This window comes from Arvicola amphibius, chromosome 10 (genome assembly GCF_903992535.2).
Source record: "Arvicola amphibius chromosome 10, mArvAmp1.2, whole genome shotgun sequence".
Lineage (NCBI taxonomy): Eukaryota > Metazoa > Chordata > Mammalia > Rodentia > Cricetidae > Arvicola > Arvicola amphibius.
The window spans coordinates 101177567-101194051 of record NC_052056.1 but is presented as its reverse complement, the minus strand read 5'-3'; positions in this window follow the sequence as shown (position 1 = coordinate 101194051).

Sequence of the window (16485 nt, the reverse complement as noted above, 5' to 3'; positions counted from 1 at the left end):
AAGGGTTCAGATCCCCCTTAGACCTGGAGTTATGAGCAACAGCAAGCCACGTGACTTGGGTGCTGGGAACCAAGCCTGGTACTTCTGCCAGAACAGTCTGTGCTCCTGACTGCTGAGACATCTCTCCAGCCCAGTTTCTCCTTTGATGTTTCATCGTGAAGGATACAAGCTCAGCAACGAGGTGATGTGACCTTGCCTGTTGCTATGGAAACCAGGTGGCAAGAGCAAAGGCTACAGCCCAGGAGCCCAGTTCGGAGGTCTTTGTTCCAAGGGCAGTTAGGTGGCCTTCACGCAGGAGAAAACACTGGGCAAAGGAGACATACATAGAAGGGGTGAAAAAATATATTGGCGTTGATATGCCAGGACACAGTGAGCAATCAGAAACGGGTGCCATTATGGAGACTGTTCGCCAGCAGAGAGCTGAGACTGTCTCATTCATCCTTCCCCTCTTGGAGGAAGGTGCTGCTACACATTTCTTAGCCAGTCAACGGGAGCGAGCAATGCAGGGTGAATAATGCCCGCTCTACTCTCGTGGGCAGAAAGTAGTAGAGTCCAGAATCCAACCCAGGTTTGTGTGATAATGTCTTTCTGGGGAACTGAACCACGGCTCCAGTTCCTCAAGAAGATTCTAGGCTGGGGCTCTATCACTGAGCCACACCCCAGCCCCTCACTAGTGGATTCTAGGCAGGTGCTCTACCACTGAGCCACACCTCAGCCCCTCACTGGGGGATTCTAGGCAGGGGCTCTACCACTGAGCCACACCCCAGCCCCTCACTGGGGGATTCTAGGCAGGGGCTCTACCACTGAGCCACACCCCAGCCCCTCACTGGGGATTCTGGGAAGGTGCTCTACCACTGAGCCAGAACTCCAGCCCCTCACTGAGAGGGTTTACCAGGTGTTCTACCAGTAAGTCACACACATTGTAGTGTTCCCTCAATGTTTCTTGCTTCAGTTCAGATCTGCCTAATCTTTGGAGGAAAGGGAACCCATGGTGGGAAGAGCTCCAATGCCCAGGTACCCCTGTGTGCGTGGGTGTCTGTCTCTTCTCCCTCTAACCTTATCAGGTGAGTTTTATTTATTTATTTATTTATTTATTTATTTTGGTTTTTCGAGACAGGGTTTCTCTGCAGCTTTTTTAGAGCCTGTCCTGGAACTAGCTCTTGTAGACCAGGCTGGCCTCGAACTCACAGAGATCCGCCTGCCTCTGCCTCCCGAGTGCTGGGATTAAAGGCGTGCGCGACCACCGCCCGGCATCAGGTGAGTTTTAAAACACAGCTGAAATGTGGTCTGGAGAGAAAACACACCCGCTCTTCCTAGAGCACAAGACACACGTAGCCAGGGGCACACCGCGGCACTGGACCCAGACCATGGTCAGAGACAGCACCTCACTGTCAGCAAGCACAAGTGGGAGAAGCTGCAGAAGAAGCCGCGGCCCCCACCCCTAAGAGACCCCACCTTTCAGAACCACACCAATTATTTCTGGGCCTGTGCCACCAGCACGCCCTGTGCCACCAGCACGCCCTGTGCCACCAGCACGCCCTGTGCCACCAGCACGCCCTGTGCCACCAGCACGCCCTGTGCCGTAGCCACCTGTTTTCATTTCTTTGCCAGGTCATTTCTGCAGCTCTTCTGCCTCAGTTTACCCCTTTCCCAGAGCGCAAGGTGAGTTTTCCCCACCAGTTACCAAGTCTTCCTCCTGGATGAGTCTTCTCTCCACTCTAACTCTCAACAAAGTTGTGTTAGCGTCAGGGACTGAGACTGGCATCTCCTTGGGACCTCAGAGCCTGCCTCATACTTAAACTCTGGGGCACAAGGAGCTTGGCCCATACTTGTGGCTGACCCCGGGGTGATATAGACAAGAGGCTGGGAACTTATTCTGGGAGCTGGGAAGCCAGGTGACCCTCCCCTCAAGGCTCGAGGCTCTCCTAAAGGGCATCTCTCCTGCTACTTGGTCCTAGCAGCAACATCTGGACTTGGAAGAGACTTAGAAGGGCTTAGGACATAGCTGACCTGGGCTTGAACGACAGTGGTATTGGGTACAATCCTGGTCCCGTCTGTCACTCGGCACACACCTGCCTGATCTCCAAAGGGGTGGGTTACGGAAGGCTTAGAATTACCGGATCAGACTCCAGCCCACCAACCCCCCTCCCTAGACAGGAGGTACTGGGTAAGGGGCCACTGTTGGAATACCATTCCCAGAGTTCATGGATCCACCCAGGATGGAACCTCAGTCCTGGAGGACAACCGAGATTCAAAAAGCCCGACTCCTGCTCGGTAGGGGCTCCCATAATACAGTCTCCCAGTCAAGTCGGACCAGCATGAGAGGAATGATTCTGCCTGACTGAGGCCACACCATCCGGGAAGGCGGATGTGTTCGGCATCCTGCCAGGCTGCTTGCTCTGGCTCAGTCAGCGTGGCGGGCAGCTGCCACCCACACTGTCCCCACGGCTTTCATCTCTCTCCTCTCCCAGCCCCCCACATTTAGCATCCAGGGGCTTGGATCTTCCCTCCATCTATATTCGCTTTAATTAAAATTTAAGGGCATGCAGATAGGCAAGGGAAAGGAAGCTCTTCTCCACACTCCTGACTTGGGATCTCCTCTGTGCCTGTCACAAAAGCATCGGAGATGACACAGGTCATTTCTCTAGCCTTCAGACCATCCCTGGCACCAGTTCACCCACCTGGAGAGTGACAGAGTACTTCACAGAGAGCGAGTGGGTGGTTGGTGGGAAAAGCTAAGCTGCTCACACTTGGCATTTTAATACTGACACAAGCTACCCCTGAGCACCCAGTGGGCCAAAGAGGGCTCCTAGCTCTCAGCAGTCCTGTAAAACTAGGCACACAGCGCCAGTCTGCAGAAGGGATGACCAAAAAGGAGGAGAAAAGCCAAACCCACGGCCAGACAGCTCTAACTGGTCCCTGACCTGGCTGACCACCAACTGGCCCCTCCCAGTTACTGTAGCGGTTGAATACGAAGCTGCTTGCCCCACACCTGAAACTAGCAGAAATTTCACTTGGAAAGCCAACCTGCTCAACCTCATCGGGCCTTGAACTTCTGGCTCCAACCACAAGTCCTGCTTACTAAATGCCCTTGGATGCCCCTGTCCCGTGCCCACTCGTTTTTTAGCGAGATTCCCTGAGCATCCTGAGGCTCCACTCCAGGCTGCAGGATTGTGGGTTTTGAGTCCCTTGAGGCAGCTCCTCTTTGAGAGCCAGGGGACAGATGAATGTAACCTCAGTGCATGAATGTAACGACCAAGGCCTGGGATGCCCACAGGGCTGAGGGGCAGCTTGGACCCACCTCCCTCCATGCTTTAGGTTTCTGCACAGTCCCGATACTAGCAGACCCTGATGTTTCTTCAGCAGGCAGCCCCAGCAGAACCAAAGTTGGACTCGGGGTTCAAACGGCCCCCAGCAAAGGGGAGACCTCTACGGCAACTCGGAGGTCGTGACCCAGTGCCCAGGCCCCGCCTCTGCCATAACCTTTCCCAAGAACTAGAAGTGGACTGGCTGTACGGAAAGGATAGAAGGAAGGAAGTGGGTCCGGAAGCAACTTCAGGTGCAAGGACCCCTGGGGTGTGACCAAGGGAGGCTGTAGTGCCGTGACCCGGCTCGGCCAAGGCCACCCGCGTTTGTCCCCTTCTAGAGCCTGCGTCCCGCGCTCGCTCTCAGCTGGGATGCAGGGGGTCTGGCACTGGGCGAAAGGACCCCTCTTCCCAGGACAAGGAGTGCGGCAGGGATCCCGCGTCTGGGAGGACGGGAGGGGAGGCGGCGCGACTGGGGCCGCGCGCGGCAGACAAAGGCTCCGACAGGTCCCCGCCGGCGTCTCTCTGCCACCTCCGTGGCGACACTCACCTCGGCCGGCCCCAGGCTGGGATTTTCGGTGGCTGTCCGCCGCCCGCGCCCGGACCCTGAACGCTGCGCCCCGCTCCTCGAGGCTTGGGCCGGGCGCGGCGGGCGTCCTCCTCGGTGTCCCGGTCCTTGGGCCCGGGTCCGCGAGCGCGTGCTGGGGGCGGGGGCGCAGCAGCTGCAGCGAGCAAGCCCGGCCCGTGCCCCGCCCGTCCGCATGACCCCGCCCACACAGCTCCGCCCACCATATGGCTCCGCCCAAGTCCCGCCTCCAGCAAAGGTTTCTCCCACCCAGACGCTCCGCCCCATATCTCTGACCCCGCCCCATCACACTACTCCCACTCCACATGGCTCCGCCCAAATCCCGCCTCCAGAGGAGCCTACCACCACCCAGACGCCCCTCCTGTCTCCACGCCTGCGCTTCACCCACTGAATCTGGTCCTAACCCCCATTTTCGCTCCTATTCACTCCGCCTCTAGCCCTACCCTTTCTTCCTATATTCCCCGCCCCATTTTCTTTAACCATGCTCCACCCACTCTACATGGCTCCGCCCATAGCCCCGCCTCTTAACTCCCTCCACTTCTGCTCCCACTTCTCTCTGCTGTCTTTACCCTGGTTCCTGCGGTGCCCTTGGCCAGTCCCAACCCAGACCACAGATCCCGCCCCCTTCTTCTGCCTTCCCCCTCTGCCGGACTACTGAGCTCCACCTCTATTTTTTTCACACCCTTTCTCCTCCCCCCTCCCCCGCCTGAGTCCACCATTCAACTTCATTTGCCTAGTCCCACCACTTATTATTCCCACAGGCTCCACTCCTCCTCTGGGCCCACTTTGTCAAACCTACCTGATCCTGCCTCCAGGTTTTGTATATGACCTGTGTCCCTCCCGACCACCTGCTAGCCCCGCCCCATCACTTCCCATAGCCCCGCCCCTTATGAACCCTCCTACAGCCTTCCCACGTGCCCTGACTCTGCCCTGCCTCCCTTCCCCTGGCACGCTTCCCCCCCCCCCACCCCGCACATACCCAACCCTATCCTGCACCCTGGCTCTCAGCGGAAGTGCTGCCCTCTACCCAGTCACCCCCCACTTGGCTCCTCTACATCCCATATCTAACAGCCTAGCACACCGGGTGGGCTTGGTGCCCTTGCTGGCCTCTTCAGCCCTTTCAACCTTCCTGTCATGCTGTGTTCTGGAGCTTAAGGTTACTATTTGTCTCGCTGACCTGGGGCCTGCGCTGATTGCTGCAGAGGGATCTGTTGTGACCCCGGTCCCAGCCATGTGTCCCATGGGGGCCGATAAAAATGAAGCCAGGAAATTAGTGGGACCTGTCTGTGGGGATAAGGGGCCTTCAGGCACAGAGAGATGCCGTTCCTGGATGCTGGATGCTCCTCTTTTTACCTGCATCCTCACTTAAATTCGGAAGCCTGTTTGGTTCTGCTCCTGCCTGGGTTCTTTGTCAGCCTCCCTCAAAGATTTCTGAGGAGTGCCTCTTTTTTGTAGCCTTTCCTTTTGGAGCCCAGGTTGGCCTGGAACTCGGGATCCCTGAGCCTTGGCTTCTTGAGTGCTGGGATGACGAGAGCGCATCACCACACCCGGCTCAACAGAGTGTCAGGTGTGCATTCAGGAAGAGTGTGTGTCCGCTGGTCTTCCTCTGCACCTCTGCAAGCCCCAGATGAAGACGGCCTGTTGGAGGTTCTAGTGAATCACAATAATCTTGCTGTGAAAGACCCCCAGCTTCCCATGGTCTAAAGCTTTGGTGGTAAGGATATAGCTCAACTATGGCACATGTCTGTTATCCCAGCATTTGGGAGGTGGTGACAGGAGAATTAGAAATCCAAGGTCAGCCTGGGCTACATGAAACCCTACTCTACCCCTTAGTTAAAATAAAGCTTTGCAAGGGCCTCCCGGAGTCCAGGAAGCCACTCCTGTTGTCCTGGGTATGGGAGACTTCCAAGCAGTGTTCCCTCCACGAAAAGAAACGCTAGGGATAGACAGGTATGGTGTTCCATCAAATTCCCGAGATGTGGCAAGACAGAGTGGTGGAGTGGGCTGCAGCACATGACTGGGGAAGGAGACAAGCCACTGTCCAGTGGCTAGCGAAGGCCACTCAGAAAATGGCATCTGAGTTGAGATACTTGAGTGATGGAAAGGACCCTAGGGGAATGTGTTGGCAAGGTCTGTGGCCAGAGTGCTTTAGGTGAGAGTAGCAAGAACACAGTTGCAGAGGCTGGGAAAGTCAACAGAGCAGTGAAGTCGGGTGTGGTGCAGTCCCAGCACTTGGGAGGCTGAAGCTGAGACAAGAGCACCATGATCCCAGGCCAGCCTGAGCTACAGAGATATTGCCCTGACCCCTGAAGAACAGAGAGAGGGAGGGGGAATGAAGAAGAGAGAGTGAGAGAGAGGAAGGGAGGAAGAAGGAGGGGAGGTGGGGTCAGAAACTGAAATCAGACAAGGCCAGGAAACCAGTGGAGCTTGTGGAGACATTTTATCAATGGAGGGGATGAGAACAGATTCAGACTTTGACATCCTTATCTTTCTGAGAAAATGAAGCAGGAGGAACAAAAGTTAAGGTTAGCCTTGTTGTAGAGTGAGCCAGAAGCCAGCCTGAGCAATTTAGGGAGAATCTGTCTTAAAATGAAAAGTAAGAAGAGAGCTAAGGGTGTGACTCAGTGGTTGAGCACCTGCCAAAATCCCCCAGTGAGGGGCTGGGGTGTGGATCAGTGGTAGAGCACCTGCCTAGAATCCCCCAGTGAGGGGCTGGGGTGTGGCTCAGTGGTAGAGCACCTGCCTAGAATCCCCCAGTGAGGGGCTGGGGTGTGACTCAGTGGTAGAGCACCTGCCTAGAATCCCCAGTGAGGGTCTGGGGTGTAGCTCAGTGGTAGAGCACCTGCCTAGAATTCCCCCAGTAAGGGGCTGGGGTGTGGCTCAGTGGTAGAGCACCTGCCTAGAATCTCCCAGTGAGGGGCTGGGGTGTAGTCAGTGGTAGAGCCCTTGCCTAGTATAAGGGGGCTGGGTACCATCCCCAAAAGTGCAAATTAAATAAGTAAATAAATAGTTCCCTTGCTGTTCCAAACGTCAATTGAAATAATTCTTCTGGAAAGTACTTTGGCCTAAAAAGCATGCCTACCCTTTGGTTCAGAAAACCTAACCCAAGGAATTAGTTCTAAATATAGAAAGGCTTTACATTCTAAGATGCTGGTGGCAATAGCGAGCACTGCAGGTGGCCATGTAGTTGAAGGAGGTGCAGGCGTCATATGCCTCCCAGCAGGAAACAATGTGAGTGCGAAATCGAAAAAAAAAAAAAAAAAACCAAGGAAATCAGTAGACCCGTGTAAGCCCACAGAAAACTCTTAAGTCCCTAAGCTATGCACAAGGTTCGAAAGGATTTAGACTAATATGGGAAGCCAGCAGCGTGAGCGTGTTAAGTGACACAGAAAAAGGAAGTGGGGCGGGATCCAACACCAGAGCAGTCGGGTAAGATGGCTTTCCGGGAAACAATACATGAGCAGAAACCTACCATCAGAAGAGAAAGGAAGCTGGGGGCTGGGGAGACGATCCAGTCAGCAGAGGACATGCAGTGCAAGCGTGAGGACCTGAGTTCAAGTCCCCAGAGTCCATATAAAAAGTGGTGACATGTGCCTGCAATTTTAGTGCTGGGGAGGCAAAGACAAGAAAGACCTGGGGCTCATCTGCCAGCCATTCTAGCCAAATCGGCTCACTCCAGGGTCAGCGGAAGACTCTGTCTCCACAAATATGGTGGGGTCGACAAACAGGCTCAGCAACACACATACACACACACATACACACACATACACACACACACACACACACCACAACAAGCAACTTACGTAGAACAAGGTCTGGAGTTACACACTGGGCATCAATGGCTTCGTATAAAAATTCAATGAGAGCTTTTTAAAATAATTTGTTTGGGGCTGGAGAGATGGCTCAGTGGTTAAAAGCACTGGCTGCTTTTCCGGAGGTCCTGAGTAACTCCAGTTCCAGGGCATCTGGCTCTCACACCAATGAATATAAAATAATAATAATTTAAATAAATTAAAAAGTAATTTATTTGTATTTTATTTACACTAGTATTTTTCTGTATATATGTCTGTGAGAGTATCAGATCCCCTGGAACAGGAGTTATGGACTGTTGTGAGCTGCATATATGTCTGTGAGAGTATCAGATCCCCTGGAACAGGAGTTATGGACTGTTGTGAGCTGCATATATGTCTGTGAGAGTATCAGATCCCCTGGAACAGGAGTTATGGACTGTTGTGAGCTGCATATATGTCTGCGAGAGTATCAGATCCCCTGGAGCAGGAGTTATGGACTGTTGTGAGCTGCATATATGTCTGTGAGAGTATCAGATCCCCTGGAACAGGAGTTATGGACTGTTGTGAGCTGCCACATGAGTGCTGGGAATTCAACATCCCTGCTCTTTACCGCTCAGCCATCTCTCCAGTCACCCCTCCATGAAAATTTTAAAGGTGATAGAACCCCAGTGTTATGTAAAAGCACAAGGAGAGACCCTTCAACCTGATAAAGATTACTCCAAGAAAACAACAGCCATTTCATCTTTGAATAGTAGCAAAAAATTCTAAACATAGCAACAAGAATTGAAATTCTGGAAAACAGGAACAAGCTACATTGAAAGCGACAGGGTGGTCTCTCTAAAGGATTTTTTTTAAAAAAAAATTTTACCCGTGTGTTTCGTCTGCATACATGTAAGTACATGGGTGGGTACCTACTGCTCAAGTAGGTCAGAAGAGGCTATCAGGTCTCTCACACATGCGAACTGAGGATAGAACCCATGGCCTCACAAATGCTAGGCAAGTGCTCTCTCAGTGAGCCACACCTCCAGTAATTCACCATTAACCTATGGGAAAGGGGAAGTCATATGATTATTTACATAGTTGCTAAAAAGAGAAGAAAATAAACTTTGATAAAATTTTATACGGCTGGCGATGTAATTAAGTTGGCTGGATACTTGCTTAGCATATGTGAAGCCGTGGGTTCAATCCCCAGCACTTCATAAAATAGGGCATGATGGGGTACACCTGCAGTTCTAACACTTGGGGGAGTAGGAGCAGGAGGAACAGAAGCTTAAAGTCATCCTTGGCTACTTAGTAACTTTAAGGCCAGCCTGAGCTACATGAGACCTTCGTCTTCTACTCAAAAAGGAAAAAAAGTAAATGCACAGGTTCTATGCAAAACACCGCATGATTTAACAAGCCGCCTTGGGTTCTGGTACCAGCAGGGTTTTATATAGACTCTCTTGCAGATACCGAGGGACAACTGTACATTTTATTCATAGTAGTAAGCTGGAGACAGGCCATGTGTTACAAACGGGAGATGGGTAAAAGCCTGCAGCCCTCCCACACGCGGCGCCCACTCACAATGGAAAGTTAAGAATTCCTCGTGCCCTGCACCTGTGTGCGTCTCTGGAGCGAACAGACAGACACAAGGGAACACATCACGTGGCCCCATTTCTGTGAATTCCTAGAACAGATGAGAGGACTCTAAGGAAATCAGGTGCTAGCTACCCTCTGAGGGGGAGTGGGTGGGGCTGGAGAGCGCTCTGCGGGGAGGGGGAGGCGGTACTCTGTGTCCTGGGGACACAATGTGTCGTGCACATTGTGAGCATTTTTGCAGCAGAAGTGTTGGACCTGCCTAGTGGTTGCGCCTGTCATGCTGGCTGGCACTCCAGAGGTGGAGGCAGGAGGATGAAAAGTTCAAGATCACCCTTGGTTGCACAGGGCGTTTGAGACCAGCCTGGGCTACCTGAAATTTGTCTAAACAAAACAAAAACAAACAGGGCTTGGAGAGATGACTCAGTAGAAAGGAGCGCTTGCTGCCTGAGCGTGAAGATCTGAATTTGGATACCCAAGCCCCCATGTAAACAGCCAGACGCTCCTGTAACCCAGCCCTGTGGAGGTGGTGACAGAGACAGGGGGATGACTGGGACTTGCTGGCTGCCCACATAGCTTTTGGTTACATGCAAGACTCTGTCTCGGGGCTGGAGAGATGGCTCAGAAGTTGAGAGCACTTGCTCCTCTTTCAGAGGATCTGGGTTCAACTCCCAGCACCCACATGGAAGCTCACAACTGTCTGTAATTTCAGTCTCAGGGAATCTGACCCCTTCACACCAATGCACATGAAATAAAATTAAATATTATTTTTTTTTTAAAAAAGACTTATCCCAAGGGAGTAAGACAGAGATAGAGCAGGACACATGACGCCCTCCTATGGCACACAGGTGCACACACCTGCACTCACTTGTACATACAACACACATACATACAACACACACACAAGTGTGATGGTGTACATCTATAACCCCAGCACTTAGGAGATGTAAGCAGGTTGTTCAGATGTTAAAGGCCGTGACCCATGGCCAGACCTTAGACTCAGCCCGGGTTCCACACATCCGGGTTCTCCATCCCTCCCTCCTTTCTTCTTTCCCTTCTTTCTTAATTTCTCCTTCCACTGTGTGGGTTCTAGGATTGCGCTCAGGGTGCCAGGCTTGCCGGCAAGTGCCTTTAACCACTGAGCCATCTCACCACTCTCTCGGCTAATCATTTATTATGACAATTCTAAACATATATGAGGCCGGGCGGTGGTGGCGCACGCCTTTAATCCCAGCACTCGGGAGGCAGAGGCAGGCGGATCTCTGTGAGTTCGAGACCTGCCTGGTCTACAAGAGCTAGTTCCAGGACAGGCTCCAAAGCCACAGAGAAACCCTGTCTCGAAAAACCCAAAAAAAAAAAAATAAATAAATAAAAAAAAAATAAACATATATGAAAGCGAAAGGAGTCGCTATGGGTGTTCACAGCCTGTTCCGTTTCTTTTCTCAGCTATCAACCGCCCTCCCATTCCACAGCCAGCCTCTGGCCCTTCTATGTTTAATACATTTCAAGGCTTATGTCTGTCATGCCTACACTTAAGGGGCCAAGACAGGAAGATTGTAAGTTCAAGGTTAGCTTTGGCTAAATGTTGAAACTGTCAAAAAAAATGAGGAAGAAAGGAGAGAGAGAGAAAGAGAGAGAGAGAGAGAGAGAGAGAGAGAGAGAGAGAGAGAGAGAGAGAGGAGAGAGAGCAGTCGCAGATGTGAAGATGCTGTACCTGCAAGCTGTCTTTGACTTCGGCAAGTGTGCCCTCCCCACAACAAAAAAATGCAGTTTTAAAAATTAAAGAGAAGCCGGGCGGTGGTGGCGCACGCCTTTAATCCCAGCACTCGGGAGGCAGAGGCAGGCGGATCTCTGTGAGTTCGAGGCCAGCCTGGTCTACAAGAGCTAGTTCCAGGCCAGGCTCTAAAAAAGCTGCAGAGAAACCCTGTCTCGAAAAACCAAAAAAAAAAAAAAAAAAAAAAAAATTAAAGAGAGAAAGAGTTCGAGGGTATCCCCTACCGTCCCCAAAGCTCTTTCAGGTCTGTCCTTTGTCATGTGATTTCTGTGGACATAAACCTAATTTATTCTCAACTTATTAGCTTAAAGCCATTAGGCTCTTTCCCATCAACTCACAAGCAGGCAGAAGCCTGTGTAGGAGGCCTGCTCAGGACATGGGGAGAGAGAGGGGGAGGGAGGGCCATTGCTCTGGTCAGAGTGAGCCAGCGTGGGTGTGGCCTTCATATTGACACCTGCCCTTGTTCTCAGGGACATTGTGCCCAGGGAGCCCTTTCCACAGATGACAAGAGGACAGCTGGTAAAAGGGGAAGCCAGGGCTCCGCTGGGAGGATGGTGGGTGTTATAATCAATCACAACGACACATCCGTGTGACACACTAACCACACTTATCCTCACAGAGACCCAAGAACTTGGAATTTCTGGGCTCCCTTTTGGGGAACCAAGTCCAAGGCATCAAAATCTGAGCATCTGAGCTTGGGCAGAGCGTCCCCAGCAGATTCGCCTAGGGACCTGCAGGAGCTGCTGGCTGGGACCTGAGGATCAACGCCCTGGTGGCTTGTCCTACACTCCAGCACCATGGACAGATTCCCAAGGCCTCCCAGGCAGAAACCAGAGCTTCAGTGTGGCTCAGCAGTAAAGAGCCGTCCTAGAATCCCCAAGGGAGGGGCTGGGCTCAATCATAGAGTATTTGCTTAGTGTGTAAGAGGTTCAGTCCCCAATTCTGAAAAAAAAAAATAATAAAGACATAATGCTTGCCTAGTTTACATAACGCTCCAGGTTCAGTGCCCAGCACTGGGTGGGGGTGAGGGTATTAAAAATTAGTTTTTTCAGGGCTGGATAGACAGCAAAGTGGTGAGAACACTAGCTACTCTTTCTAGAGGACCTGGATTCGACTTCCAGCATCTACATGGTAAGTAGCTCAACCATCTGTAACTCAAATCCCAGGGCATCGTGAGCGCCAGGTACATGCATGGTGCACAAGCAAACATGCAGTCAGAATACACATGCACATAAAATAAAAAACATAAACAAATCTGTTTTCCCATGAAATCCACTCAGTCTTGATTTTTGAAGCACTTGTGTTGTGGGCTGTGTAGACACCGCAATCCCGCAGTGCTGGGTAAGCATGCATCAGGGCGTGTTAGCACACTCTTGCAATTTCAACAGCTGAGGAGGCGGAGGCAGGAGAATCAGGAATTTGAGGACAGTTTGGGTTATACGGTGAGTTCGGGGCTAGCAATGTTTCAAAAAGATCAAACAAATGAAAATGACAAGAAATAAAAATAAAACAAAGAAACAGGAAGAAAAAGAACTTAAAATTAAAAAGAAAGAAAGGGAGGAAAGAAGGAAGGAAGCAACAGAGGCAGGGACTGTCCTAGGAGGGCAAGGATGTGCTGCTTGCCACACGTTGCATGGCTCGGGCGGGGAGGGGCAGGCAATGCATACTTTGCTGGGATCTGCATCTTGCCATTGCTAGCACAGAGGGCGGTCCAGGTTCTTGGAGAATTCAAGTCACACAATGCAGCAGGGCAAATGTCCATTCCTTCCCAGCCCCCCAAATCTGTCCTTCCAGTGCTCCCTGAACACCACTCCCAAGACTGCTAGGTCTGGCAATCAGACAGTGGTTCCCTTGCATCCGGCTCTTCTTGGGACTCCCAGGGCGGGCATCAAGGCTGCGGGTGCCGCTGGAGGCTGGCTCGGGATACAGGAGCTGCCTGGCCCTGCTCCAAAGGCTTTCCAGCTGGAAATAACTCTTCATTATTGGCTGCTGTGGGTGCGGAGGGCAGAATTTGGAGGGGATGGGGTGAAACACCTCAGGGGCACCTAGGCTTGCTGCCGCCACAGGGGCGCCCACTGCATCCCTTCTCGCTGGCTGTCTTCCTGTACTCCTGTGAACTCGGGCTTGCAGGGACCCGTGGGCAGCTCCACCTCCCCCCAGCCTATCCCTCAAAGCCTAGCTTCCTGGTCCTATGATTTCCTTCCCTTTATCGTTCCTTTTTCTTTCTTCTTCTTCTTCTCCCTCCCTCTTTCCTTCCTTCCTTGGTACATAGCCCAGAATGCTCTTGAATTTCTGATTCCCCTGCATCCCCCTCAGTACTGGAATTCCAGGCATGCCCCACTGTGCCCAGCCTTGTAGTCTTTTATGCCCATGTTATCCACACAGATTTCCCTCTCCTGGAGAAGTCCCCCCCCCCAATAGAGCCTTCTCATCTTCACTTCCTTTGTGCTCCTTCATCTCTAAGTTCTAGCAGTGCTCCTCCTAGAGAAAGCCTCCTATGTCTTCCCTTTGCCCCTGGGATGAAGCCCAGAGAGGTGAAGACATTTTACCCAAGGTCACACAGCAGAGGAAATAAGAAGAATGAGCAGAAAAAAGACAAAAGGCTTGAGGAAAGAGGGTGAAGTGAGATACCCTGAAATGACCCCACCCCATGTGAAGGGAGGCAAGTGCACAGACCGCTGCAGGCTAAGCCACTTTCTAGAAGGCTCACAGTGTATCCATTTCACAGGCAAGAAAATTGATGCCAGAGAGCCCCAACCAGACACCACAGGAGTGGCAGAGGCAAGACTGAGCCCAAGCCTGCCTAGCCTGAGGTATTCTCTCCTAATTCATCACTCCTCCGTGTTCCAGGACTCCTAGCCCTGTTGGGGACCCCCGGGGAGGCATCTTGCTTACCTGAGTCCTTCTGTGCCCCCTCCCTCCGAGGCTTCTCCTCGTGGCGGCAGGTCTGTGTGAGCCGCGCACACTGCTTGGGAAAGCTCTTGTACTCTCTATTTACAAGAGCAGGCTTCTGAACGAATGAGCCAGGGAAAATGTTTGGCTTCCGTGGGTGGGAGCTGGGGCCATCTGTTCCCAGGCGCTGAGAAAACACCGTAACTACAGCCACAGTGCCCAGCAGAGCCTTGCAGAGTGGGGCCCTGGCAACCACGGGCGGTACATCCTAAGGCAGGGCTCTGCCCCTCTGTGGGCCTCAGTGTCTGGGTCTATAAAAAAAAAAAAAAAACAGGGACTCATGAGCTCTGAGACCCCAGGATACTGGCCCTGCTGCTTCCCTCCCGCTCCCTTCTTACTTCCTCTTTGTACACCCACCCCCGTGAAACCAAGTGCCCCAGGGTGGAGAAGGCCGCTGACGTCCACGGCAGGGCACTGGGCTACCTAGGACCAGCTTTTAGGCTTTTATGACTTAGTGCCCTCATTTGTCCCCAGGCTGAAAATAGAGAATCATTTTCCAATCCAAAAATTTATGATGTAGGAGGGTAAATGAGAGAGAGATAGTCCCTTCCATCAGGGGACACACCTGTCGAGGACAATGACTTTCCAGATGACGCTCTAAATGGTTCAACATCTCTGGTGGCCAGGTGGAAGGAGATTAGACTAGATAACTTGATATCCACATGGGTGGGGGGTATGTAGTTCAGTGGTAGAGCCCCTGCCTAGAATCCCCCAGTGAGGGGCTGGGGTGTGGCTCAGTAGTAGAGCTCCTGCCTAGAATCCACCAGTGAGGGGCTGGGGTGTGGCTCAGTGGTAGAGCACCTGCCTAGAATCCCCCAGTGAGGGGCTGGGGTGTGGCTCAGTGGTAGAGCACTTGCCTAGAATTCCCCAGTGAGGGGCTGGGGTGTGGCTCAGTGGTAGAGCACCTGCCTAGAATCCCCCAGTGAGGGGCTGGGGTGTGGCTCAGTGGTAGAGCACTTGCCTAGAATTCCCCAGTGAGGGGCTGGGGTGTGGCTCAGTGGTAGAGCCCCTTCCTAGAATTCCCCAGTGAGGGGCTGGGATGTGGCTCAGTGGTAGAGCATTTGCCTAGAATCAGTCAATGAACATTTGAGGTGGGGTCAGAGGAAGCAGTAGAGGTTTTCTTTTCTTTTCTTTTCTTTTTTCCTACCATGGGCAAGACCATCGGGTTGATTCCTAGCACCACAGAGTAGGGAGGCAGAGAGACAGAGACAGAGACAGAGACAGACAGACAGACAGACAGACAGACAGACGAGAAAGACAGGGAATGATCTGCCCTGCCCCTGGAGCCCTGAGCTGGCTAGCAGGTAATCTGGAAGCTGTAGCTCCAAGAGTGCGGATCCTGAGGACACAGTCCTCCAAACCTTGTCCTTTACCTCACTCTCCAGAGAGAGAAAGTGACAAGCACAGAAGGTGCTCTGCCCTCGCATGGGACCCGGGACAAATGCTTTTGGCTCACCTGAGTCAGCCGTGTCACTGTATGTCAGGATGAGAGTGGGAGCCACGCCACAGGAGCGATGGGGTCATAATAATTGGCATGCGACGATTAAGGATCCAGAGCTAGCACCACGCTGGGCATGAGTCCTAGGTGGTCAGTAGCGCGAACAGATGTCCTGGGTACTGCGTGACTTGGTGCAAAACTGTGGTGTGGGGTGAGGGCACTTGTTTGGGAATGAGGCCTGTGCCCGGGGGTAAGACCTGTGTAATGTGGGTGAGCCTGTGTCCCGTGGGCAAAGCCTATGCCTAGTGGGTGAGCCCTGTGCAGAGTGGGTGAGCCTGTGTCTCGTGGACAAAGCCTATGTCTAGTGGGTGAGCCCGTGTCCTGTGGGTGAGCCCTGTGCCCAGTGGGTGAGGTCTGTGCCTGGTGGGTCAGGTTAGCATTGGATGAGTAAAACTTCTTGGTAAGGCTGGATTCCGCCTCTTGAGCAATCCTATGGTGGATGAGGACACCTGTCCTGGCCAATTCTATTTAGGAAGCTAGTTAGAGCTGTGACCACCATCTCTGGAGACCTGACTTCATTTTTTGGTAAAAATTTCAAGAGGACTGTTGAAATTCCAAGATAATGACAGATTAAACTGAATAAACTCATGAGAGTAACCCACGCCCTGACTCCTCACTGAGTGTTTTACCGTTTATCAGCGTAGAAAAGGTTACTTCTACGCTTGCCTTCAGGGCGGAGGCACCGGGTTTGTTTCCAGCACCACAGCCAATGAAGTCACATGGTGCGATTACCTTCGGGTCAGCTGTGGTGTGATATTTACACCTTAGAAATTAACCAGTGCTTGGGTTGGCGAGAGGGCCTAGTGGGTAGGGGAGCTTGCTGCCAAGCCTGGCAAAATAAGTTCATTCTCTAGGACGCACATGAGAGATGAAAGACTTCTGCAATTTGTACTCTGACTTCACATGTGTGCTGTAGCACACACACACACACACACACACACACCTGCACACACACACACACACACACACACACAAACACACACACACACACACAATTTTTTAAA